At 39.6% G+C, this 25,407-nt stretch overlaps 1 protein-coding gene, 1 long non-coding RNA gene, 1 other non-coding gene and 1 pseudogene across 3 annotated transcripts in view; 1 reads left to right on the forward strand and 3 right to left on the reverse strand.

The window, feature by feature from the left end:
• Positions 1 to 1,678: 1,678 nt before the first annotated feature.
• Positions 1,679 to 6,252, reverse strand: LOC119520227. Its single transcript, XR_005214148.1, has 2 exons — positions 6,170 to 6,252; positions 1,679 to 3,626 (listed from the first exon to the last, which is right to left on the reverse strand). It is a non-coding gene; the product is annotated as an uncharacterized LOC119520227 (long non-coding RNA).
• On the reverse strand, positions 2,904 to 3,036 carry LOC119528382. The gene has a single exon (XR_005215685.1). It is a non-coding gene; the product is annotated as a U11 spliceosomal RNA (small nuclear RNA).
• A 57-nt stretch (positions 6,253 to 6,309) lies between the features above and the next one.
• Positions 6,310 to 25,407, forward strand: part of TAF12 (TATA-box binding protein associated factor 12) — a 52,559-nt gene continuing 33,461 nt past the window's right edge. Inside the window, exon 1 of the mRNA XM_037827982.1 lies at positions 6,310 to 6,423. The gene's annotated coding sequence lies outside the window, so the exon portion shown is untranslated. The remainder of the gene's footprint in view (positions 6,424 to 25,407) is intronic.
• On the reverse strand, positions 20,063 to 21,283 carry LOC119527678 (annotated as a pseudogene).

Raw genomic sequence — 25,407 nt, forward strand, 5'->3', positions numbered from 1 at the left:
TACCAGGGACATAATAGGCCTGCCCAAACCCTTCACTGCTGTTTCTTATCGATAGTCACTAATCCCAACATCCTGGATATGGGCTGGTAAACCTGCTCAGGAACCAGGTGTCACTTGTTCTAAGACAGAAGCATTATTTGACATCTGTCCCTGAAAGATAGAAGACTGCTCTCTTCTCTGCCAAACTGACATCCCTTTCCTTTCCTCCCTTCACAGTTCCAAAGCCTCACAGTTTCTAAATCCATCTCCTTGAGCCACCAAGGTGCTATGAAAAAGTTGGGGGAGAGAAGTGACATAGAATGAGATAGGGAGGTCACGGAGGGCCTCCCTGAGGAGGTGACATTGGAGCTGAAATCTGAAGAATGAGGAGGAGTTAGCCATGTTGGGAGAGGGACTGTTGGTAAGAGAATATTCAGAAACAAAAGTGAACGTTCTGGAGGACCTGACGGGAGAAGGATAGTGTTGGCTTCTGGGGTACCAGCTAGGTGGCAGGAGTCCTAAGAACAGAGGGTGGGGGGTCACACCAGACTTGTAGGATATTAACCTATGAGGTAGTAAGGCACCAAGTTAGTAAGGGTTTTAAACCAGGGAGTGACTGATCAGTTGATACACAGTTAACTTCAACTTCAAAACCAGAAGCTTAGCATACAGGAAATTAACTCTGGTTAACTTTCTAAATCAGAGAATTGATTCCATAAACTGATTATAGATTCTCAAGCTACCAGCTGGCTGAACTTTTCTCCTGCTAGCCCCTGATTATTTATTTTTTTTAATACTTTTATTGTAGTAGAATTTGCATACCATAAAATTCACCCATTTTAAGTGTAAAATTCAGTGATTTTTTAGTGAATTTATAGACTTGTGCAACTGTTATCACAATCCAGTTTTAGAATATTTTCATCATCCCTCAAAAGATCTCTCAATCCACCCTCCCACCTCCAGCCCCAGGTAACCACCAATCTGCTTTCAATCTCTATAGATTTGCCATTTCTAGACATTTTACATAAATGGGATCATACACTATTTGGTCTTTTGCATCTGACTTCCTTGTGAGTCCTCAATTTTACTTATCATCATTTGTCTTCTGGTGACTATGTGTCCTCCTCATTCCCCTAACTTTTTCATGTACTCTGTATTTTTTGTAGAAATTAGGAAAATATGAATAACAAAAAAGAAAAAAAAAACCTTCACTTTCCCAATAAGTCTCTCCTCTCGAACCAATTCCACCACAGCTGATATTCCCTTTTGGGAATCCCCTGTGTAAGAAGACCTTGGCTCTGCTACTTTCTAGCTGTGTGATCTGGGCACTTCTGAGCTTCAATTTCTCATCTGTAAAGTGAACCTCGTTGGTTCATGTAATGATTAAAGGAGCTAATGCATACAAAGTGCTGGCACTTGCTAAGTGCTCCATAAAGGCATAAAGGTGAACCATCATCATGGTGAGTATAAAAGCCTCTATTTCAAAACTTTAATGGGTGTATTGTATTCCACTATGTGGATATCCTATAGTTGATCTAACCAGCCTCTTATTTTATTGAATGATTACGCCAAAGATCTAGAAAGTACTGCTCCTTGGTTGCCACCTGGTTTTGCAAGGTTCCTAAGTTATTAATGGTTTCCACAGTTTTAAATGGTTGGCTGAAAAATAGAAAAAAAGAATACTATTTGAATTATGAAATTTAAATTTCAGTGTCCATAAAGGTTTATTGGAACACAGCCACACCCATTCATTTCATATTGACTATTGCTGCTTTGCAACAGCAGAATTGAATGACTAGCAAAGACCAAATGACTCATTACAGAAAAGGTTTCCCAACACCTGGTGTAAATAATTTTCAATTTCTTCTGCATTATAAAACACTGAAATGATCATCCTCAGCCTGTGAGACCAGGTCCCAACAGCCTCTTCTGGCTTCCCTTCTGTCCTGGGCCTGGATGGTTTTACTCCAGTGAATCTGGTCTTTTCCTTCCTAGAAAAGCACTTTCTCTTTAGCCTCAAGGCTTTCCCACTTAAATTGCCCTTTCCCCCATGCTTTGCCTGGTTGTCCTCTAATCATTCTTTAGGTTTCAGCTTCAAATTCATTGCTTCAGAAACTTTCCCAGACAGCTCCCTCCCTTCTCCCCAAGATTCAGCTTTCCTGTACTCTACTATTCTCTCTCCTCACTAAACTATAAAGCCTTGTGAAGTCAAGGGTTGTGTCTATACTGTTTGCTAGTATTTCAGAGCACAGTATATATTTGTTGTTAGAACGAACGGGCCCTTCTAGGTAAATCTCTTAAATGAGGATACATTCCTATGAGATGAATTTTTGAAGTTTTAGGTTTTTATGGCTGCTGCTGAATTGCCCTCCAGAAAGGTTGTTGCTAAGCAGTATGAGAGTGCTACTTAAGTCCGTTTTAAATTATTGCCTTTGCATGTTTTTAAAGGCCAAAAGTTTCAGAAAGAACTCCGTGTTAAAGATAGGTATGCCTGCTTAAAGAGAGAAGGGTTCTTACAAAATCTGTTTTGCTTAATTGCATCGCTCCTCGTGGGCAAGGTTCCTGTGCTCAAACCAGTTACCCTTGGTTAAACATGTCAGTGTGCTTAACCAAGTTTCTAACTCGTGAAACGGGGATAATACCTGCGCTCTTTATACTTCAAGAGACAATCAGCTGCTTTGTCTTTCTCAAGCGGCTGGGAAAAACACGGTTTCCAGTTTACTACTAGAATTCTCGTCACATTGCTTAAAGTTTGAACGTAAAAAAAATTCAACAATCATAAAAAAATAAATAAACTAATAGAAAACCACCAAATTCAACTATAAGCTAAATTTCGGCTTCAGACCAGTAAAAACAAAACCAACATAACCCAAACCTCAAAAAACTCGGTGAGCACAAAACACTGTTTTTTCACTGACATAAGAAAGGGCGCCGGGACCAACGATCACCAGCTGCCCTAATTACAAAAATTATGCTTCCGAAATCTCTTGATGTCGATTCCGCACGAAGAGCAACCGAGGCGCCCTCCGTGTGCCACTCACGACAGAAGCCCTTTTTACTTCATTAACACTGAACATACAGTGGCCATGTTAGTGAATCCATCTAACGGTAGAGGTGAAGACAAAGCCTATGCCATTTCCTATTTCACCGTCCTGAGGGATCCTAAAAGCCTAAGAGCCTAATAGGGAGCTTCACAGAGAAAACATCTATGACCTATCCTTTCGATTTTATGTAAAACTAAAGCAAGGACATAAATTGTTATGCAAATATGCGCAGTGCTTGCTGGGAAGTTGCCGGCGGACGCAGAAGGCATGACGGAAAGGAACCACTTAAACGCGTGCGGATTGCAGTTGACCTCAACTCGCTTCCGTGGTTTACTACGCCACGCAGTAACCTAATCTGGGCACTGGAGTACTCGCTTCTTCGTGGCCGCTCAGGCACTCCACTTTGCTTGGTGTCCTCCCTGTTGAGAGCTCCCGTTTTCTTTCCAGTCGGCACGCAAGGAGCGCCGTGCTGTGGGCGCTGTGGTTGGCAAACTGGGGAAGACAGGAATTCCAAACCAAAAATGAAAAAGCACAACTGATGGCCACACCTAGCCATTCGCCCTAGAGCGGTCCCGGCACGGATGTACAGGAGGCACGGCATCGCTGTAACAGGAAAAAGGGAAAAAGCTGGTAACAACCTAATGTCCGCCTACACGAGAAAAAATGATAAACATAATGTGTATTCATAAAGTGGAATGCTATATACCGCACATTGAAGGAATGAGTTAGACATCAAAAAACGTTGAGTTATAAAAGCGGTAAAATAAGGTACAGCATTATACCAGTTACGTGAAAAAAAGCAATATTGCACTTCAAATGATTGAATTATATCTTCATCCACGCACATACTCAGAAAATTGGGTACAAAAAAAGATGTTGAATAGGGAACAGCATACCACTGATGTGATAAAGAGCACGCACACAGGACAGTGCTATACATTTCCTACAGCCACATATTATGTATATATAAATACATACTTTTTTTTAATCTGTAAGGGCACACATCAGTGATTACCTCTGGGAAGAAGGGAGGGGATCAGGATTGGGGACAGTGATTACACAGGACTTTAGATTTACATGTAATGGTCTAATTTTTAAAAAGGAGAATGGGTGATAATTGTGTGATTTTATTATTTGTGTAATTAAAAACATTTTAAAAATATAGTCTTAGCCTGGTATATTTTCTCCATATCTTTCATTTTTTAAAGTCAGGTTTACAAGGTACAATTTACAAGTAGGAAATTCACCTTTTTTACTATACAGTTCTATGAGTTTTAACAAACATATAACAGCTGTGTACCTACCACCATAAGCAAAATATCAAACATTTCTATCACCCCCAAAAGTTTCTTTGTACCTCCTTCTAGTCAACCCCTCCCCAGTGCCCAATCCCTGGCCTCTAGTGATCTCGTCTCTGTCCCTTTATTTTGCCTTTTCCAGAATGACATATAAATGTAATTACTCACATATTCATTTTTAACATAAAAACACTGGGTGTTAATCATAAAGAAATGGAAACAGTTCAGAAATGATGTAAACGTGAAAAAGCTTCCCCCAAACTACTAACAGTCTAGTGTTCATCTTGCTAGACTGTTTTCTATGGACATATATATTATTTGTATATATTTTCTTAAAAAAACAAAACATATAGACTGTTAGGCATTTTACTTTCTTGGCTTAATACATGGAGGTCCCTGTCCTCTACAAAGCAGAAGCTACAAGAGAAGGGAGTCACATAAACAGGTCTTAACACTAATGAGAAGCAGATGTATTGTACAAACCACTGGGAAGGCCAGAGATGTACACTATCAGTTGTGTGTCTGGGGCTCCTCCTATAGTCCACTAGTCATCTCTTAAAATGAGTGCACTCTTCTACTTAATCCTTCCATGCCATCCCACTGCATGTTTAGGAACAAAAATCCCAAGTTCCCACCTTAGTCCACAAGGTCCTGCCTGAGCAGACCCCTGCCTACCTCCACAACCTCACTGTCTGCCAACCTTCCCCATCACCTATAAAGCTCCAGTCATTTTGGCCATCTTGGTCCCTGAATAACCTCTTTCCTAACTTGTCCCAGGGCCCTCCATCACCCAGTTAAGTCTTCCTCAGGTATTCTTAACCTTTTGTGCACTTGTTTATGGTCTGTCTCCCACTCTAGATTCTAAAAACAAAAATATTGCCTGTCTTTTCCACCAGTATGTACCTGACTCCAAGCACAGTAAGTGCTGAAAAAACTTGTGTTAAATGAATGAATGTACATTTAAACTGGGCCTTAAAAATATGGACAGGAGTGCAACATCAAACTGTTATGCCAGACCCTAATGAGAATGAGAGCACTGGCAGGGAAATAAGGCCAAAAAAATGGCTTGGAGCCTTAATGGTGAAGGGGTTTTGAATCTGCGAATTTGGATGCGATAACACTGTAGAGGATGGATTGGGAACATGGTGAGATGAAGACCGGACAGGGAGGTGTATAGGCAGGGAGAGAAGGTTGGTGCACCAGTCCAATTGGGACACAGCTCCTCCTGATTTCTTCTGGCAGTTTGTGCACTCCTTTGTGTTTGTGGGTTTTTCTTCTTACCGTGAGCCCCTCAGAGTTTGGAACCGGGTCCTACTATTTAAATACCTAGCATCTAGCATAGAGCCAGGAATACAGTTCCCATCAAGTTTGACCTGTGACATAACTAAATGTACCAGAGCTTAACGGTTACATGGCAGGTTCAGGCTTAGAAGTGAGAGTTCTGAGTTCAAATCAAAACTCTGCACTTATTAGCTGGAATCGGTTTACTTTAAATGACTATAAATCATATATCGGAGGTAAGGGGCTTAGCACAGAAAGGGTTCAATTGTCACTAATTGTCTACTCAAAGCCACACCAGTCTCTTCCGTCTCCAGGTTCCTGTGCTGCAACTTCCATGGTGGGGTCCTACAGAACACCTTTGGAGTGCTACTGTCCCAGGAGATATTCCCATCGTGATAATAACACGACAGAGGCGCCAACCAAATATGGCTACCTTTAAGCCATCCGAGGCGTCAGCTATCGGTCATTCTGGAGATAATACACCACAGGCAGAGTCGGGAAGAAACAACTAGGGCACAGCCAAATAGCCCCGGGAGTGCAAGGGGAGGAGTTTGCAGACGATCTCACCTCAGCGGGAGAAAGTAAACGCCAACGCCAGAGCAGAACGAAAACCCCAGCTACCACCACGTGTCGGAGGGCAGTCTGCGCCTGCGCAAGTTAGGCGCGCGCCCGCCGGCCGGAAGAGCCGCGCGTTTCCGGGTTGGAGGCGGGGAGCGGTGCCGGAAGTGCTTGGGGAGGGCCGCGCAGTCGGACCGGCTTCTGAGACGAACGCTTCACTGGGGCAGTCTCCGCATATCATGGGGAGATAGACGCTGCTGCCTGTGAGTCTTGGGCCCTGGCAGTTGAGAAAGAAGAGCGGGAGGAGGGAGTCAGGACCTGGACCCGCAGTGGGTCAGTGTTTGAAGAACCAGGTGGTGGAGGAGACGGGGATGTTAAGGGTTCAGGCTCTTGGGACCGGACTGGGGATCGGGGCTCCGAGAAGACGAGACTGTGGGAACCCGGGTTCCAGACAGGACTTAGGGGACGGGGATGGATGTGAGTTTTCTGGCATCTGAGGGAAGCGGTGTGAGAAGGACAGGATTGTGAGGACCCGCTCTCCTAAGAAGAGAGGGTCTGAACGGGAACAGGATGTGAAGACACGGACTCCTGGTAAAAGCAGGGCAGTGAGTGAGGACTTGGGCTTCTGAGGGGCAGAAGCGGTCAGCGAAGACTTGAGTTTGCGAGGGAACAGAAGCGGGCAAAGAAGACAGGTTTTTGTGGGACAGAATAGGTACTTTGAGACTCCGAGTTCCTGAGGGAACAGGGCTTTGAGGACCCAAGCTCCTAAAAGCCGAAGATCTCAGGAGCCATGGCTGTAAGGAGGTCAGCCTCCGAGGGAAAGGGAGAGAATTTGAAAACAGTTATAGGGATCCATTTTTTAAGTCGTATTCTCTGAACCCTGAGTAGTAAAGGAAGTTATTCAGGGGAAGACGACTCCTTCGCGCTGCATACTTGGTTTCTGGCAGGCTTTCCTTCTGTCAGATACCTGATCTAGGAAGCCCATCTGCAAGCATCTTCGTTTTCTACTTCATTTTTGCGAAGCTAGAATGTAAAGTTGAAAACAGTTTAAACTCATTATATATTTTATAAGTGCCTTTAAATTCCATTCCACTCACCCCTGATTAAGCCAGACCACTACATCCCAAATAAAAGAATGTCAATGATGGAAGGACCAGAAAAGATTACCTTTTTAAACCCTTATTTTACAGTTAAGGAGGCTAACTAAGGTCCAGAAAGGGCTTGTGATCATAGTGAGGCAATGATTAATTAGATTGTGATTTTGACACAGTACTCTGCAGTGCTAGCAAATTGGAGGTGCTTGGTTTCTATTCCTTGAAAAAATGCCTCTAGAATCTTTGCTCTAACTTGAAATTCAGGAAGGAAATTTTTACAGATGCTAGTACTTATTTTGAGTCTTGTTACCTGGCTACTCTGGGTGGTATTGACATTGGTACTGTGGATCTTACTTACCAGTAAAGAAACCTTCAAATGAAACCCATATATATATATATTTTTTTTAATCTGTAAGCCGTTAGAAAGTTGCATATAAAGTTGTGCCCTGTAATTTTAATATAAGCATTTGCTGGGGGTGGCTGCTTTTAGATAAGGATAGTGGGAGACTTGGACCATTCACTTCTCTTCTGCAGTAATAATATATTTTATCGAAAACTATGCAGACCAACCTGTCACTGTCTTAAGCACTTTCAAGTGTTATATCATTTAATTCTCACTTAGAACCTCAGAAGTTAGATTTTTAATCACATTTTACAGAGAAGGAAATAGGTTCAGAGAAGTTAAGTAACTTGCCTGAAATCACATGGTATTAAGTGGCCGAGCCTCAGTCAAACGCAGTTATGTGTCTCCAAAACTTTTTTCTGCTTTTCTAAGTGGGTTCCTCTCCAAGTCTCAGTTTGCCCATCAGCAAAACAGAAGTGATAGTTATACAAAGCAGATCTCTGAATGAAAGACACTCCTCCCGTTAAGCCCCTCTTGATGTCAAGTACTCTGATTTGTTAGAGTGCTTATAGACTATGGTATTTGCAAATATAGAGTAGGGTGTTCCTGTGTTTTCACAGAAGCATAGATAATCAAAATAGAAAAACAAGACTTGTGTAGAGCTTTCCTTGCAATGGAGTAAGCTATACTTTAAATTTAGGAAGCCAAGAAAAACCAATTTGGAGGGCATAAATTGGATTGACTTTACAATTAATTGTAACACAAACTAGATGATTGGGAACCTGGGCTAACTTAGTTGAACCTACTGTTTTTTCCCAATGGTTATCCTATACTTTATGCAAGGACTATACTCTACGCAAGTGATCAGAACTTATTTACACCAAATTATGAGGTAGAACATGCCACCATTTCAAAGTACTTGATGGTTTGATTAATGATCATTTATTCCTGAGTTAATATCCTATCCACATCTATATTTGCAAAATGTACCCTGTGTCCCTCATTTGTGGCTCTAGCATTGATTGAGTTATTATAATAGAATTTCAAAGTACCTGGTCAGAAAATCATTGTATTAGAGTTAAAGCAGATATGAACATAGGAAATATTGCTTTTGACCTGAGGTCTTCATGAAAAGTCCCAAAATGTTTTGGAGGCAATGTGTCAACAATGTTTGCAGTCAGTGCTATGAAACAGGTGTGTTGGAGGCAGAAGACAAATTTTGAAATCTTTATATAATGACCATATTTTAAATCTTATACTGTTTGTTAAAGCTAAAAGGGACTTTAGACTTTGCCTAATCCAGCTCCTAATTATAGATATAGAAACTCTGGCCAAAGGACGCTCACATAACTTGCTAGTGGCAGAGCTTGGAGGGCAACCCAGCTCCCTGACTCATCTCTCTGTTCTACGGTATCTCTCATCAGCCTTCTGCTGACCACTTGCCACTACCATTTTTTTTCAATCCCCTGTTCCTTTTTTCAGTCTCTTTGGCCACAAAAAATGGTTGATAGGGTGCCACCAATACATGGATATGTGTGCTAACAGCAGGATGGGTAAAACCTTTTAATGCACCAAAATTTAATGTAACCAAGATTTAGAAGAGAGGAGAACATATATATAAGATTAACAGACATGTTTATTAGTGCTTACCATGTGCCACACACTCTTCTAAGCACCTTAGGTACATTAAATCAGTAAATTGTCATGACAACCCCATGAGGGGCAATGAGGATATTAAGGCCTAAAGTGATTAGGTAACTTGCTCAGAGACATACAACTAATAAGTGCCATAGTTGGAACTTGAACACAGACACTGCCATAGAGTCCATGCCCTTGACCACTGACTGTACCTTTCTGTAAAGTCAAAACTGCCTAAACAGGGACAAACTAGTTAATAACCCCCATATTAGCTTCAAATTGGAAAAAAAAATCCCACATTTCTGTTGCTCTCCAGTCTCACAGCCTTCTGTTAATTGATTCTTTTGGTTTATTTAGGCTAGAAAGTTATGATACATCCAGATGCTGCAGAGCAGAGAAATAGCTAGGTAGAAAAGCCAGTCATTCAGTCAAATCATGCACCACAGTGACAAGGCTTTTATGCCATCAGGCAGGTCCCCTTGATGCCAGTATTTTGTTTAAATAATTCCTAAACATTTCAGAGGTAAAAGGGTTTTAAAGACAATATGAACCTCCAGTCTTCTATTCCCTTCAGTTAAAAAAAAAACTGAAATAATAAAAAAATACATACACACACACAAACACACATACACACACAACAATAAAAAATGAAATAATAAAAAAATAGACAAAAAAAGAAAACAAAAACAAAACAAAAAACTGAGTGGAACAGATGCCCAGAGAATGCTAGGGTCTTATACCTACTGCAAGGTCTCCTGGTTTCTTGGCATTCTGAACAAGTGAGTGTTAGAAATTTGAGTAAGCCAAAGGCAGCCATGGTGTATTGCATAATGGAATTCAAGTTATTTATGTTCCATTCATTCCATTGTGCTTGATCAGATTCATCCAGTTAGGCTTGATGGGAGTTGCTGGTAAACAGGTAATTTGAACTTGGAATCATTGACCATTCTGATCAGGCTATTATGTTTTGTTTTAATTTTTTAACTTTATTTTTTAATTTACAGAAAATAAAATTTACTTCTTCTGATATACAGTCTATGAGTTGTAACAAATACATACTGTCATGTAACCATCACCACAATCAGGATACAGAACTGTTCTAACATCCTGCAAAATTTCCCTCATTTTCATCCTTTGTAGTCAAAATTTTCCTATTCCTCTCCTCTGCCCACCACTGATATGTTCTCCACTCCTATAGCTTTGTCTCTTTCACTTAGCACAATGCATTTGAGATTCATCTATATTGTTCCTTTTTAGTGCTGTCTAGTATTCCCTTGTGTGGATGTACGTACCATTGTTTGTTTTTCCATTCACTAATTGAAGGATGTTTGGATTGTTTCCAGTGTCTGGTGATTATGAATAATGTTGTTACATTCACATGCAGGTTTTTGTGTGAGTATATTTTCATTTATCTAGGAGAAATAACTAGGAGAAGGATTGTTGGGTAATATATATGTGTTTAACTTTATGAAAAATTGCGAAAGTGTTTTCCAAAGCAGCTGTGCCCTTTTATATTCCCACCAGCAGTATATGGGAGTTTCTGTTGTTCTGCGTCCTCTCTAGCAGTAATGTCAGCTTTTTGTTTTTGTTTTTTAATTTCAGCCATTCTAGTAGGTGTGCAGTAGCATTTCATTGTGGTTTTAATTTGCATTTCCCTGATAACTGATATTGAGTATCTTATCATGTGCTTATTTGCCATCCTTATATCTTCTTTGGTGAAGGGTCTATTTAGCTCTTTTGCCTGTTTTTTTATTGGGTTGTTCTCCTATTGCTGAATTTTGAGAATTCTTTTTTTTTTTTTTTTTTTTTTTAAATTTTATATTCTGTGCTGTTGAGTTCACAAATGTTCTGCTACTATCACCGGCATCCGTTACCAAAACATTTCTATCATTCCAAATAGAGGCTTGTACATTTTAATCCTTACCTTCCCATTTCCTATCCCCACCCCTGGTAAGCTATGTTCTAGATTCTGAGTTTGCTTACTGTAATTGTTTCAAATCAGTGAGATCATACAATATTTGTCCTTTTGTGTCTGGCTTATTTCACTCGACATGATGTCCTCAGAGTACATCCATGTTGTCACATGCATCAGAACTTCATTCATTTCTACGGCTGAATAATATTCCATTGTATGTGTGTACCGCATTTATGCATTCATTGATGGAGGGGTGCTTCCATCTTTTGGCAAATTGTGAATGCTGCTGCTGTGAACATTGGTGTGCAACTGTCTCTTTGAGTCCCTGCTTTCAATTCTTTTGGATGTATATCTAACAGAGGGATTGCCAGGTCATATGATAGTTCTGTACTTAGCTTTCTGAGGAACCACTAAACTATCTCCCACAGCCATTGCACCATTTTACATTCCCACTGGCAATAAATAAATGTTCCTATTTCTCCACATCCTCTCCAACATTTGTAATTTTCTGTTTTTTTAATAGTAGCCATTCTGGTGGGTGTGAAATAATTTATTGTGGTTTTGATTTGATTTCCCTAATAGCTAGTGATGTTGAGCAACTATTATTCATGTGCTTTTTAGCCACTTGTGTATCCTCTTTGGAGAAATGTCTATTCAAGTCCTTTGCCCATTTTTCTTATAATTCATTTTTCTTGAGATAGAGTCACATACCATGCAGTCATCCAAAGTGTACAATCAGTTGTTCACAGTACCATCATATAGTTGTGCATTCATCACCCCAATCTGTTTTTTGAACATTTTCCTTGTAGCAGTAAAAGTGAAAAAAAAATAAAAAATAAAAGTAAAAAAGAACACTCAAATCACCCCTACCCTATTTTTCATTTAGTTTTTTGTTGCCATTTTTCTACTCATCCATCCATATAAAGGACTGCAATCCACAAGGCTTTCACAATCACACTGTCACCTCTTGTAAGCTGTATTGCTATACAATTGTTTTCAAGAGTCAAGGCTACTAAGTTGTAGTTTGATAGTTTCAGATATTAATTTCTAGCTATTTCACTGCACTAAAACCTAAAAAGGGTTATCTATATAGTGTATTAAGAGTGCCCACCAGAGTGACCCCTTGACTCCATTTGGAATCTCTCAGCCATGGAAACTTTGTTTTGTTTCATTTTGCATCCCCCTTTTGGTCAGGAAGATGTTCTCAATCCCACAGTGTCAGGTCCAGATTCATCCCCAGGAGTTGTATCCCGTGTTGCCAGGGAGATTTACACTCCTGGGAGTCAGATCCCACATAGGGGGTGGGCAGTGAGTTTACCTGCCAAGTTGGCTTAGCTAGAGAGAGAGGGCCACATCTGAGCAACAAAGAGGTACTCAGAGGGAGACTCTTAGGCACAATTATAAGCAGGTTTAACCTCTCCTTTGCAGTAACGAGCTTCATAAGGGCAAGTCCCTTTATAGAGGGCTCAGCACATCAAACCGTCAGTCCTCAGTGTTTGCGAGAACATCAGCAACAATCCAGGTGAGGAAGCCCAACACCTCTGCATTTCCCCCCGGCTCCTCAGGGGGGCCCTGCATATATATTTTTATTCTTTGCCCAAATTGCTTTGGGATGTGTTGCTATTTCACACTAACCTATGCAAACCTACCAGGTCTCATTTCCTATTAAAAGTTCCATGTAATTATGGTATTTAAACAAACTGTACGAGTTAAATTGTTTAGGAAATACAGCTCTTGCACCAACTAACCATCTCTTCCCTTGGTCTCACATGGAATTTGAGATTTTAAAATGCAGTCAGTATTGTCCTTTACCCTTTGGCCCGATTTGCCCTAGCCCTAACCACATCTGCTTCATTCATATCTCTAGTTGAAGACTCTATTTCAGCTTTTTCAACAGTTGCTGTATGTTGTAATACTGACATTCATATCTGCTGAGTTCTAGCTCTGAGTTTCTGGTGTCACTCAGATACCCAATGTTCTAGAGACCAATCAGGTTATACACAAAGGGATCAGCATCTCAGAGTTTGGAGATAGCCATTACATTTCAGGAATAGATTTGACTGCTGTGAGAGCTTACAATCTTGGGACCATTACAATAATCATTTCCCTGTTAGGCTGTGCTCTAAGATTCAATTCTTAGTCTACACATTGTAGTTAGTCCATATTGGTGAGGCATTATAGTGTTTGCCTGTATTTCTGGTGTAGTTCACTCAAAATGCTGTCTACAGGTTCCATTCACCTCGTTGTGTGTCTCACCTCTTCACTCCTCACAGTTGCTCAGTATTCCATTGTATGCACACACAACAGTTCACCATTCTGTTCCTCAGTCAATGTACTCTTGGGCCACCTCCAACCATTGCAAATCATGCATACTATCTCCATAAACACCAGTGTGCAAATGTCCATTCATGTCCCTGCTCTCAGATCCTCCAAGTAAATGCCCCCTAATGAGGTTGCAGGACCTTATCTTTTGCCGATTTTTAAATTGGGTTGTCTTTTTATTGTTGAGTTGTAGGATTTCTTTAGATTTCTGGATATTAAATCCTTATTGGATATGTGGTTTCCAAATATTTTCTCCCATTGAGTAGGCTGCCTTTTCACCTTTTTTGACAAAGTCCTTTGCACAAAAGTTTTTAATTTTGAGGAGGTTCCATTTATCCATTTTTTTCTTTATTTTTGTGCTTTGGGTGTGAAGTCTAAGAAACCGCTGCCTGCCACAAAATCTTGAAAATGTTTCCCTACATTTTCTTCTAGGAGTTTTTAGTCATGCTTCTTATATTTAGGTCTTTGATCCATTCTTAGTTGGTTTTTTATACAGTAGAATTCTTTATATATTCTATAAAATTTCATTTCAGATAGGTGACTTGTAAATATTTTCTTTCAATCTGACTCGCCTTTTTATTTTCTTAACAATGTCTTTTGCAGAGCAGAAATTTTAAATTTTCGTTGTCCCTTTCATCAATTTTTAATTTTCTGGATTGTGCTTTTAGTGTTGTTGTCTAAGATTTCTGCCTAATCCAAAGTCAAGAAGATTTTCTCCTATGTTTTCTTCAAAAAGTTTTATGGTTTTGTGCTTTTGCATTTAGGTCTCTGATCCATCTTGAATAAATTTTTGTATACGATGTGAGATATTTTAAATTTTTTGACAGGTAACATATGCATGTGGTATAGAATTTGGGATATACTGTGCAAAATAAGTTTTCTCCTATCGGCCCTTTAAGCTATGCAATTACCACCATCTCCTATTGCCCAGGGCAATCACAGTTATCAGTGTCTTATATATCTTTCCAGGAATAATTTATGCATTTACAAGTGTGTGTGTATGTCTTTAATGCAGTTTCATTGAGATATATTAACACACCATACGAACCATCCAAACTGGCTCAAGTATCATCACATAGTTGTGCTTACAACCCCATGATCAATTTTAGAACATTTTTATTACTCCAGAAAAGAAAAAGAAATAAAAAAGAAAACCCAAATCCTTCCATGTCTCTTATCCCCCCCTATTATTGACCCATAGTATTGGTGTAGTACATTTGTTACTGTTGATGATAGAGTATTAAAATATTACTGATAGAGATTCTGGGAAGATGGCGGCATAGAGAGGAGTGGAAGACTTAGTCCCCCCCAGAACAATTCATAAATGACCAAAAAAACAGTAAATAACCTGGAATAACAGCGGGGAGACAAACGTGACTGTCCACTCATCATCCACCAACCTGAATTGGGAGGAATGCCCGAGATCACAGCATAAAATCTGTAAGTAAAACTGCAGACCCGCGCTGAGAGCCGAGAGCCTAGAGCTGAGAGCCCCTCCCTCACGGAAGCCGCACTGTGCACTCTCTCAACCCAGCTCCAAGTGAGGTTCTAGTATTAACTGCTCAATACAGACAGTGAATCCTCAACAAGCAGACAGCAGTTTTTGGTGACAACTGACCTTGGGAGAGTCAGGGGACATACCTGTCTCAGGATAGGGAGCCCAGAGGATCGGGTGCTATCTCTGGCTGACGGGTGAACCTGGTTGTTTTTCTGTCCCTCTCTCTCTCTCTCTGGAGAAAACCTCAGCTGTTTTCAGCCCGCAAGACATTGCAGTAAAGACAGCCTCAGACATTCTGCATTCTGAAACAAGCTGAGAGTGCGCGGCGGCATGGCCTAGCGGCCCAGGGCTTCCCTTGAGGGACAGCGCACGCTGGTGATGTAGCACGGCATTCCCTCAGCTGAGCTCCTGGAGGATCGCAGCTGGGAGGGGGGACCTGCTCAGAGAACCCGGGGACGCTATGCCAAGTCCGGTGGTTTGTGGATCAGCGAGAGAGAGGGTCTGGGGCTGAACTGAAATGAAGGCTTAGACTCTTGCAGCAGCCTTGAATCTCCTGGAACCTGGGGGATTTGAACATTAAAACTGCCCTTCCTCCCTGGCCACCTGTACACAGGCCCAAATTCAGGGCGGACGGCTCCAGCAACACACCCAAACTGAGTTCTCCAACTGAACCCACAAGAATCGTTTCCCCACACACGGCAGGAACAAGGTTGAGAACTGACTTGAAGGATATAGGTGACTCACAGACGCCATCTGCTGGTTAGTTAGAGAAAGTGTACATCACCAAAATGTGTTTCTGAAAAATTAGATTGATATCCTTTTTTTGTTACAACTGGAAAGATCCCTATCAAGCAAAACAAATGCCAAAAGGCCAAAAACAACAGAAAATCTTAATGCATATGATAAAACCAGATGATATGGAGAATCCAACTCCAAACACACAAATCAAGATATAGGAAGAAACACAGTACCTCGCAAAATTAATCAAAGAACTACAATCGAGGAACGAAAACATGGCAAAGGATTTAAAGGACATCAAGAAGACCATGGCCCAGGATATAAGTGACATAAAGAAGACCCTAGAAGAGCATAAAGAAGACATTGCAAGAGTAAATAAAAAAATAGAAGATCTTATGGAAATAAAAGAAACTGTTGGCCAAATTAAAAAGACTCTGAATATTCACAATACAAGACTAGAGGAAGCTGAACAACATCTCATTGTCCTAGAAGTCCACAGAACAGAAAATGAAAGAACAAAAGAAAGAAAGGAGAAAAAAATTGAAAAAATCAAAATGGATCTCAGGGATATGATAGATAAAATGTCCAAACTTAAGACTCATTGGTGTCCCAGAAGGGGAAGAGAAGGGTAAAGGTCTAGAAAGAGTATTCAAAGAAATTTTGGGGGAAAACTTCCCCAACCTTCTACACAATATAAATACACAAAGCATAAATTCCCAGCGAACTCCAAATAGAATAAATCCAAATAAACCCACCCCAAGACATATTCTGATCAGACTGTCAAATACTGAAGAGAAGGAGCAAGTTCTGAAAGCAGCAAGAACCACATACAAAGGAAACAACATAAGACTAAGTAGTGACTACGCAGCGGCCACCATGGAGGCGAGAAGGCAGTGGCGTGACATATTTAAAATTCTGAGAGAGAAAAATTTCCAACCAAGAATACTTTATCCAGCAAAACTCTCCTTCAAATTTGAGGGAGAGCTTAAATTTTTCACAGACAAGCAAATGCTGAGAGACTTTGCCAATAAAAGACCTGCCCTACTTCAGATTCTAAAGGGAGCCCTACCAACAGAGAAACAAAGAAAGGAGAAAGAGTTATAGAGAATTTTAACAGTCATATATAGTACCTTGCATCCCAAATCACCAGGACACTCATTTTTCTCTAGTGATCACAGATCTTTCTCCAGAAGGGACCACAAGCTGGGACATAAAACAAGCCTCAAGAAATTTAAAAAAAAATAATGGAATATACTCAAAGCACATTCTCCAACCACAATGGAATACAAATAGAAGTCAATAATTTTTGAACTGTAACTCCGCTATTTACTTCCTACATGATATAAAATACACAAACTCTAAGGACAAATCAGTGGTTTTGAATTCAATGTAAAATATGTAATTTTAGACAACTATATAAAGGTGGGGGAATGAAGGAGTATAGGAACAGAGTTTATGTGTCCTATTGAAGTGAAGGTGGTATCAAAGAAAAACAAGATTGATATGGATTTAAGAGGTTAATTTTAAGCCCCACAGTAAACACAAAGAAATTATCAGAGAATATATAACCATAGAGATGAAAAGTAGACTTTGGGTTAAGAGAAATGGGGGAAGGGGCAATGGAGAGTTAAGAAATGCGTGTAGGGTTGCTGTTTGAGGTGAAGGGAAATTTCTAATAATGGATGGTGGGAAAGAGCATTACAACATTCTAAGTGTGATTAATCCCGCTAATGGAAGGCTAGGAAGGGGGTGGAATGGGAAGATTTAGGCTGTATATATGTTTCCACAACTGAAAAAAAAAAAAAAGTCCAACTAGATGACAATTGAATGCTAAGGATGAACTTGGATGGGATTGGAGGATAGAGGACAGGTGGCTCAAAGGGACACAGTTGAGACATAGGGAAAAGGAAATATAGAATGTAAGCTTTGTATCATTGTTGAATCTCTTGTACTTCTTAGCTGCGCTTAATGGAATTGCATAAAAGAATGTTCTTGTTCATGGGAAGTGTATACGTGAATTATAGTGTTTGTTCAAGGATGTGTGTGGCTAACTCTCATATGTTCAGAAGACAGAGCAATAGATGATGGATAATAGATAGGGAGGGAAGGAGGGAGGGAAAGAAATAGCAATGTGACAGCATGTTAAAGTTGGTGGATTGAGCTATCGGGGGAGGGGGGTCAGGGTATGATGGAATTCTGTGTATGGGGCTAGTATTGTTTTTGCAACTGTTCCTATAACTCTGAATTTATTTCAAAATAAAAAAAAATAGCATTTGATCTAGCAATTCCACAGTTAGCAATTTAACTTCCAGATATACTGACAAAAGTGGTTAATTTATATATATGTACAAGATGTTCATTACAGTTCTGTTTTGTAGCAGCAACATACTGGAAGCAATCAAAATTTCAACCAGTAGTGAAGTGAGCAATAAATTGTGGTACATCTATGTAATGGAATATATATGCCCATAAAAAAGGTATTAGGCAGACCTGTGTATAATGCTATAAATAAATCTCCAAGATATACTAAGTGAAGAATGCAAAAAAAAAAAATTACTGATAATATAGTCCATAGTTTGCAATAGGTACATTTTTTCCCATATACCCCCTCTATTATTAAATCCTTGTAATAGTGTCATACATTTGTTCTAGTTCATGAAAAGAACTTTTTTTTATTTATACAATCATTGACATTGTCCACCATAAAATTCACTGTTATACATTCCCATGTTTTAACCTCCAGCTTTTCTTCTAGTGACATATGTGACTCTAAACTTCCCCTTTCCATCATATTCACAAACCATTCAGCACTGTTAATTATTCTCACAATAACATGCTACTGTCACCTCTATCCATTTCCAGTGTTTCAGTTCAACCTAGTTAAACATTCTGCACATATTAAGCAACTGTTTCCCTTTCTTTAGCCTCATTCTATATCCTGGTAACCTATATTCTAGATGTTATAGCTGTGAGTTTACATATTATAATTCATATTAGTAAGATCATACAATATTTGTCCTTTTGCATCTGACTTATTTTACTTAATGTCCTCAAGGATCATTCATGTTGTCACATGCTTTAGGACTGCTGGATAATATTCCATCATATATATACCACATTTTGTCAATCCATCTGTTGATGGACACTTGGGTTGTTTCCATCTTTTGGCTATTGTAAATAGTGCCACTATGAAATCCAGTGTGCAAGTGTCTGTTCGTGTCCCTGCTTTCAGATTTCAGGGTATATCCCAAGTAGCAGGATTGCCAGGTCATAAGGTAACTCTATACTAAGCTTACTGAGGAACCGCCAAACCATCCTTCACAGTAGCTGTGTGTGTGTGTGTGTGTGTGTGTGTGTGTGTTTTGATCCCATGATTACATTTTTAATAATTTATATTATAGTTGAACTCGATGTAAATAGAATATCATACATATAAAGAATTTCAGCCTAAAAGTCCGTCAAAAGGGATATAGTTAAATAAATTAGGGAATAATTATGTAAAGGAATCCTTAAAAAAAAATGAGACCCTTGAAAACATTATGCTAAGTGAAAGAAGCCAGTCACAAAAGACCAAATATTATATGATTCCATTTCCATGAAATGTCCAAAAATAGGCAAATGTTTAGAGACAGGAAGTAGATTAGTGGTTGTCTAGGACTGGAGTTGTTAGGAGAAAAATGGGGAGTGACTGCTAATGGATATGGGGTTTCTTTTAGGTGGGATGAAAAAATGCTAAGATTACATAATGGTAACAATTGCATAACCCTGTGAATGTACTAAAAAACCATCGAATTGTATACTTTAAATGGTTGAATTATATCTTATGGGAATCATATCTCAAGCTATTAAAAAAATGAGGAAGCTCATTAAATAATCTTTAAGATATATTGTTCAGTGAAAATATGAGGTATAAAACAGAATCGTGAGTGAGAATGGATAAACAAAATGTAGTATATACATACAGTAGAATATTATTCAGTCCCTTGAAAACAAATGCAGATCTGATACAGGTGACAACATGGATGAACCTTGAAGATATCATGTTGAATAAAATAAGCCAGACACAAAAGGACAAATACTGTATGATATCACTGATATGAAATAATTAGAATAGTAAATTTATAGAGTCAGAAACTAGAATACAGGTTACTAATGACAAGGATTGGGGTAGGGAATGGGGAGTTAATTTTTTTTTTTTTTTTTTGCCTCAAAAAGTGACATTTATTCAAAGAAAAAAAAAAGGGAAACAAAATGGCAAGATGTCCATCCCTTGACTCCCTTCCCTTCCCACTCCTGCTCTTCCTCGGCCCCACAGGAATGAACCCTAGCTGGGGCTGGGTAACAGGGCAACCCCTCAGATGAGGTCAGCAACATTGAGGGGCATTTCCTCAATGGAGGTGTTGTGGAAGATCTCAATGTCTCGAAGAGTACTATTGCCTTCTTCTGTCACCATGTTAATAGTCACCCTTACAGCCAAAACATCCACCATGACCGATTCTGTGGATATAGTTTTCTCTGTTGGTGAGAAGGTCATAGTTGATGACTAAAAAATCCTGCTGCACATCGGTGCCTCTGGCCAGCAGGTCAGTGGTAATGAATACTCTGCTAGAACCGGAACGAAACTCCCTCTTGATCACATCTCATTCCTTTTGGTGCATATCGCCATGCATGGCAGAGAGAGTGAAGTCTCGGGCATGCATCTTCTCAGTGAGCCAGTTGACCTTCCTTCGGGTGTTGATGAAGATGATGGCCTGGGTGATGGTCAGGGTTTCATACAGGTCTCACAGTGTGTCCAGCTTCCACTCCTCTCGTTCCACATTGATGTAGAATTGGCGGATACCCTCCAGTGTCAACTCTTCCTTTTTGATGAGAATCCGGATAGGGTCCCTCATGAACTTCCTAGTCACCTCAAGCACATCAGAAGGCATTGTAGCTGACAACACAACCACCTGGGTATTGCTGTTGAGTTTTCGGAATATGTCATAGATCTGGTCTTTGAATCCGCAGCTTAACATTTCATCAGCTTCATCCAATACAAATATTTTGATGTATTTGGGAGACAGGTATTCTCCGATTAAGCATTTCAAACACACAGCCTGGGGTCCCCACAATGATTTGGGGAGCCTCCGTCTGCAGCTTCTGAACCTTGGCACGAACATTGGTGCCCCCGATGCAGGCGTGGCAGGAGGCACCCATGTAATCACCTAATGCCATCACTACCTTCTGTATCTGCTGAGCCAATTCCCGAGTGGGAGCCAGGACCAAGGCCTGAGGGGCCTTTAGATCCAATTTGATTTGTTGCAGAATTGATATGGCAAAAGTAGCCATTTTCCCAATCCCCAGATTGGGCTTGAGTCATCACATCATAACCCTTGATACAAGGAAGAATGGCTTGCTGCTGGATGGCAGAGGGCTTCTCAAAACCATAAGCATAAATGTCACGGAGGAGGGACTCCGAGAGATTCATGTCATCAAAGCTATCAACAATCTCATTCCAGTTACTCTTGATGACACCTTCGGGCTCCATCCCATCAGGGCCATTGTCTCTGGATCAGGAATCCTGACTCACAGACATGGTCCTTAAAAACTCAGGAGTTAATTTTTAATTGGTACAGGATTGCTGTATGGTGTGATGGAAAAGTTTTGGTAATGGATGGTGGAGATGGTAGCACAACATTGTGAATGTAATTAACACCATTTGAATGTGGTTAAAGGGGAAATTTTAGGTTATATATATGTTACTAGAATTAAATCAAAAATAAAAACACATAGGACTGTATAACACAAACAGTGAACCCTATTGTAAACTATGGATTATACTTAATAGTACAATTATAATAATATTCTTTCTTAAATTGTAACATAGGTACCACATAAATGAAAAGTTTTAATAATGGGGGAAGTATATAGGAACTCTATTTTTTGCCTAATTTTTCTGTAAACCCAGAATTTATCTAATAAAAAAATATATAAAAGCAAACAAACAAACAAGAAAAACAACAACAAAATCAACTGGTCAGAGATGTAAGGATTTATTTCTGAGCACTCAATTCTATTCCATTAATCTATATTCTCTCCTTGTGCCAGTACCACACTGTTTTGATTACTATAGCATTGTATTGAGTTTTGAAATTGGGAAGGATGAGTCTTCCAACTTTGTTGTTTTTCAAGATGGCTTTAACTACTCGGGGCCTCTTGCCCCTTTTTTTTTTTTTTTTTTTTTTTTTTTTTTTGCAAGAGAGAGAGAAAATGATTTTTTTTAATTGTGAACTTTAACATATGTACATAACAGTGATAACTTTCAAAGTATGATTTCACAAGAAGTTAGCAAATTTCAAAGAATGTCATGGGTCACCTTTCCACAGCTTCAGCCATTTCCGTTATTGTAAAATATAACATACATACAGAAAGGTGTCAACTCTCGAGGTGCAGATCAGCAAGCAGTTATATAGGTGATTTCAAAAATTGTTATGGATTACAGTTCCACAGTCTCAGTCCCTTCCCTATTATGCAATACAAGGTATATACGGAAAGGTGAAGACCTTCAGGGCACATTTAACAAGCAGCTATAGAGCAAATCCCAAGGATGCTATAGGCTATAGTTCCACCATGTCATTTACTTCCTTCCAGCCATTACAACACCCCAGCATCCAAAAAATATATATAATTATATATAGTTTCAGTATTCATAGACCTTTGTTAAATCTTAACTTATTTGTTGCTACCTCTTCCTCTCACTTAGTCTCTTTCTCCATCTTCAAGGGTGTCAAGGCAGTGAGCACCCTAACTTGTTCATATTGAAAGGGGATGTTGACACTGTGAGGAAAGGGACTGCCTCTGATTGTTGTTCTTAAAGAGGCTGTTGCCTCTGGGTTTTAGGACTTGTCTGGTTTAGGAACAGTCTGGTAGATTTAAATTTCTGAAAGATAAAACTTAGTGAGTGAATCTTTTATAGAATCTCAGGTAGGGATGTAGGTATTTGGGGACTTCTTTTGGTAAGAGCATGGTATACTGTGGCCATTTGGGATGTTTAGCTGGAGCTCGCATAAGAGAAACCTCCAGAATAGCCTCTCAACAGCCACTGTGATCTCAGCTTGTTACCTTTCTTTTTTTCCCTCTTTTGGTCAAATAGGCATTTTCAATTCCTTGCTGTCAGGGCAAGGTTCATTCTTGGGTGTCATTGTCCCATGTTGCCAGGGAGATTCATTCCCCTGGGAGTCATGTCCCTCATGGTGGGGAGGTTAATGAATTTATTTGCCAAGTTGGGCTTAGAGAGACGAAGTTCACCTTTGAGCAACAAAAGTGGTTCCCTGGAGGTACCTCTTAGGTATAATTATAGGAGGGCTCAGCCTCCTATTTACAACATTAAATTTCACAAGAGGAAGACTCAAGTGGAGGGCTTGATTTATTAAGTAGTGGATTCCTAACTTCACTTAATATATATTCTATCCCAGGATAAATCCTCAGTTTCTTACATTATCTTCACTCAGTTGTACAATCATCACTCTCAACTTTAAACAATTATCAGAACATAATACATCCTAGAGCTCTTATCAGCTGCTAACTTTTCATCCCTAGTATTAGTGTCAAGTTGGTAAGATATTCCTATTAGATATATTCTTTAATACATAATGGGTAGTTTTTCCATACCACTCTGTTGTTAACCCTCTGCACCAGTGTCATAAATATATCATGCTAACAATTATTTAGGTTTGTATTGCTACTCTTTGGGTTTCATGCTTTGAAACAACCATTTACAAACATGTTCACCTTCAATGCATCACTGATACTTATAATCCTGTTAAAGAACCATAGACATACCTGACCATTCCCATACCATTAAGATCACCCTCATTATCATATCTGTACATATTAGATTATTGTTCCCCCTTCACTAGTTTCTGACTTACCTCTTGGTTCCCTATATTCTACATTACAAGACACTTATTTTACAGTTTTCACAGAGTTCACATTAGTGGTAACATACAATATCTCCTTTTTTGTTTGGCTTATTTCACTCAGCATTATGCCTTCAGGATTCATCCATGTTGTCACATGTTTCATGACTTTGTTCCTTCTTACTGCTGCAGAGTATTCCATCATTTGTATATACCACATTTTGTTTATCCATTCATCTGTTGAAGGACATTTAGATTGTTTCCATCTCTTGGCAATTGTGAATAATATCTGTTCATGTCACTACTTTCAGATTTTCTGGGTGTATACCGAGAAGTTCAATTACTGGATCGTTGGATAACTCGATACCTGGTTTTCTGAGGAACCGCCAAACTGTCTTGCAGAGTGGCTGTACCATTATACAGTCCTACCAGCAATGAATAAGAGTTCCAGTTTCTCCACATCCTCTCCAGCATTTGTAGTTTCCTGTTTGTTTGATGGTAGCCATTCTTATTGATGTGAGATGATATCTTATGGTGGTCTTGATTTGCATATCCCTAATAGCTAGTAAGGCTGAACATTTTTTCATGTGGTTTTTGGCCATTTCTATTTCCTCTTCAGAGAACTGTCTTTTCATATCTTTTGCCCATTTTATAATTGGGATGTTTGTACTATTGTCATTGAATTGTGGGATTTCTTTATATATGCAAGATATCACTCTCTTATCAGATACATGGTTTCCAAATAATTTTCTCCCATTGAGTTGGCTGCCTCTTTACCTTTTTGACAAATTCCTTTGAGGTACAGAAGTTTTTGATTTTGAAGAGTTCCCATTTATCTGTTTTTTCTTTCATTGCTTGTGCTTTGGGTATAAGGTCTAAGAAGCAACCTCGTAATACTAGGTCTTGAAGATGTTTCCCTACATTATCTTTTAGGAGTTTTATGGTAGTGTCTCTTATATTGAGGTCTTTGATCCACTTTGAGTTAATTTTTGTATAGGGTGTGAGGTAGGAGTCCTCTTTCATTCTTTTGGATTTGGATATCCAGTTCTCCCAGCCCCATTTGTTGAAGAGACTGTTCTGTCCCAGTTCAGTGAATTTGGGGGCTTATCAAAAATCAGTTGACCATAGATCTGGGGGTCTGTTTCCGATTCTCAATTTGACTCCATTGATCAATATGTCTGTCTTTGTGCCAATATCATGTTGTTTTGCCTACTATGCCTTTACAGTAAGCTTCAAAGTCAGGAAGTGTACGTCCTCCTACTTCGTTTTTCTTTTTCAGAATGTTTTTAGCAAGTTGAGGCATCTTTTCCTTCTGTGCCGGTTTGGATGTATTATGTCCCCCAAAACGCCATATTCTTTGATGCAATCGTGTGGGGGCAGACATATTAGTGTTGATTAGGTTGGAACCTATTGATAGAGTGTTCCCATGGAAATGGGACTCAATCAACTGTGGGCAAGACCTTTGATTGGATAATTTCCATGGAGGTGTTAACCCACCCATTCAGGGTGGGTGTGAATTAAATCACTGGAGCCATATAAAATTGCTGACAAACAGGAGGAACTCAGAGCAGCTGCAGCTGAGAGACACATTTTGAAGATGGCCGTTGGAAGCTGACACTGACATTTTGGAGGATGCCATTTTGAAACACAACCTGGGAGCAAGCAGACACCAGCCATGTGCCTTCCCAGCTAACAGAGGTTTTTGGATGCCATCGGCCATCCTTCAGTGAAGGTACCCTGTTGTTGATGCCTTACCTTGGATACTTTATGGCCTTAAGACTGTAACCTTGTAACCAAATAA

This window comes from Choloepus didactylus, chromosome 2, assembly GCF_015220235.1.
Source record: "Choloepus didactylus isolate mChoDid1 chromosome 2, mChoDid1.pri, whole genome shotgun sequence".
NCBI classification, from domain to species: domain Eukaryota; kingdom Metazoa; phylum Chordata; class Mammalia; order Pilosa; family Megalonychidae; genus Choloepus; species Choloepus didactylus.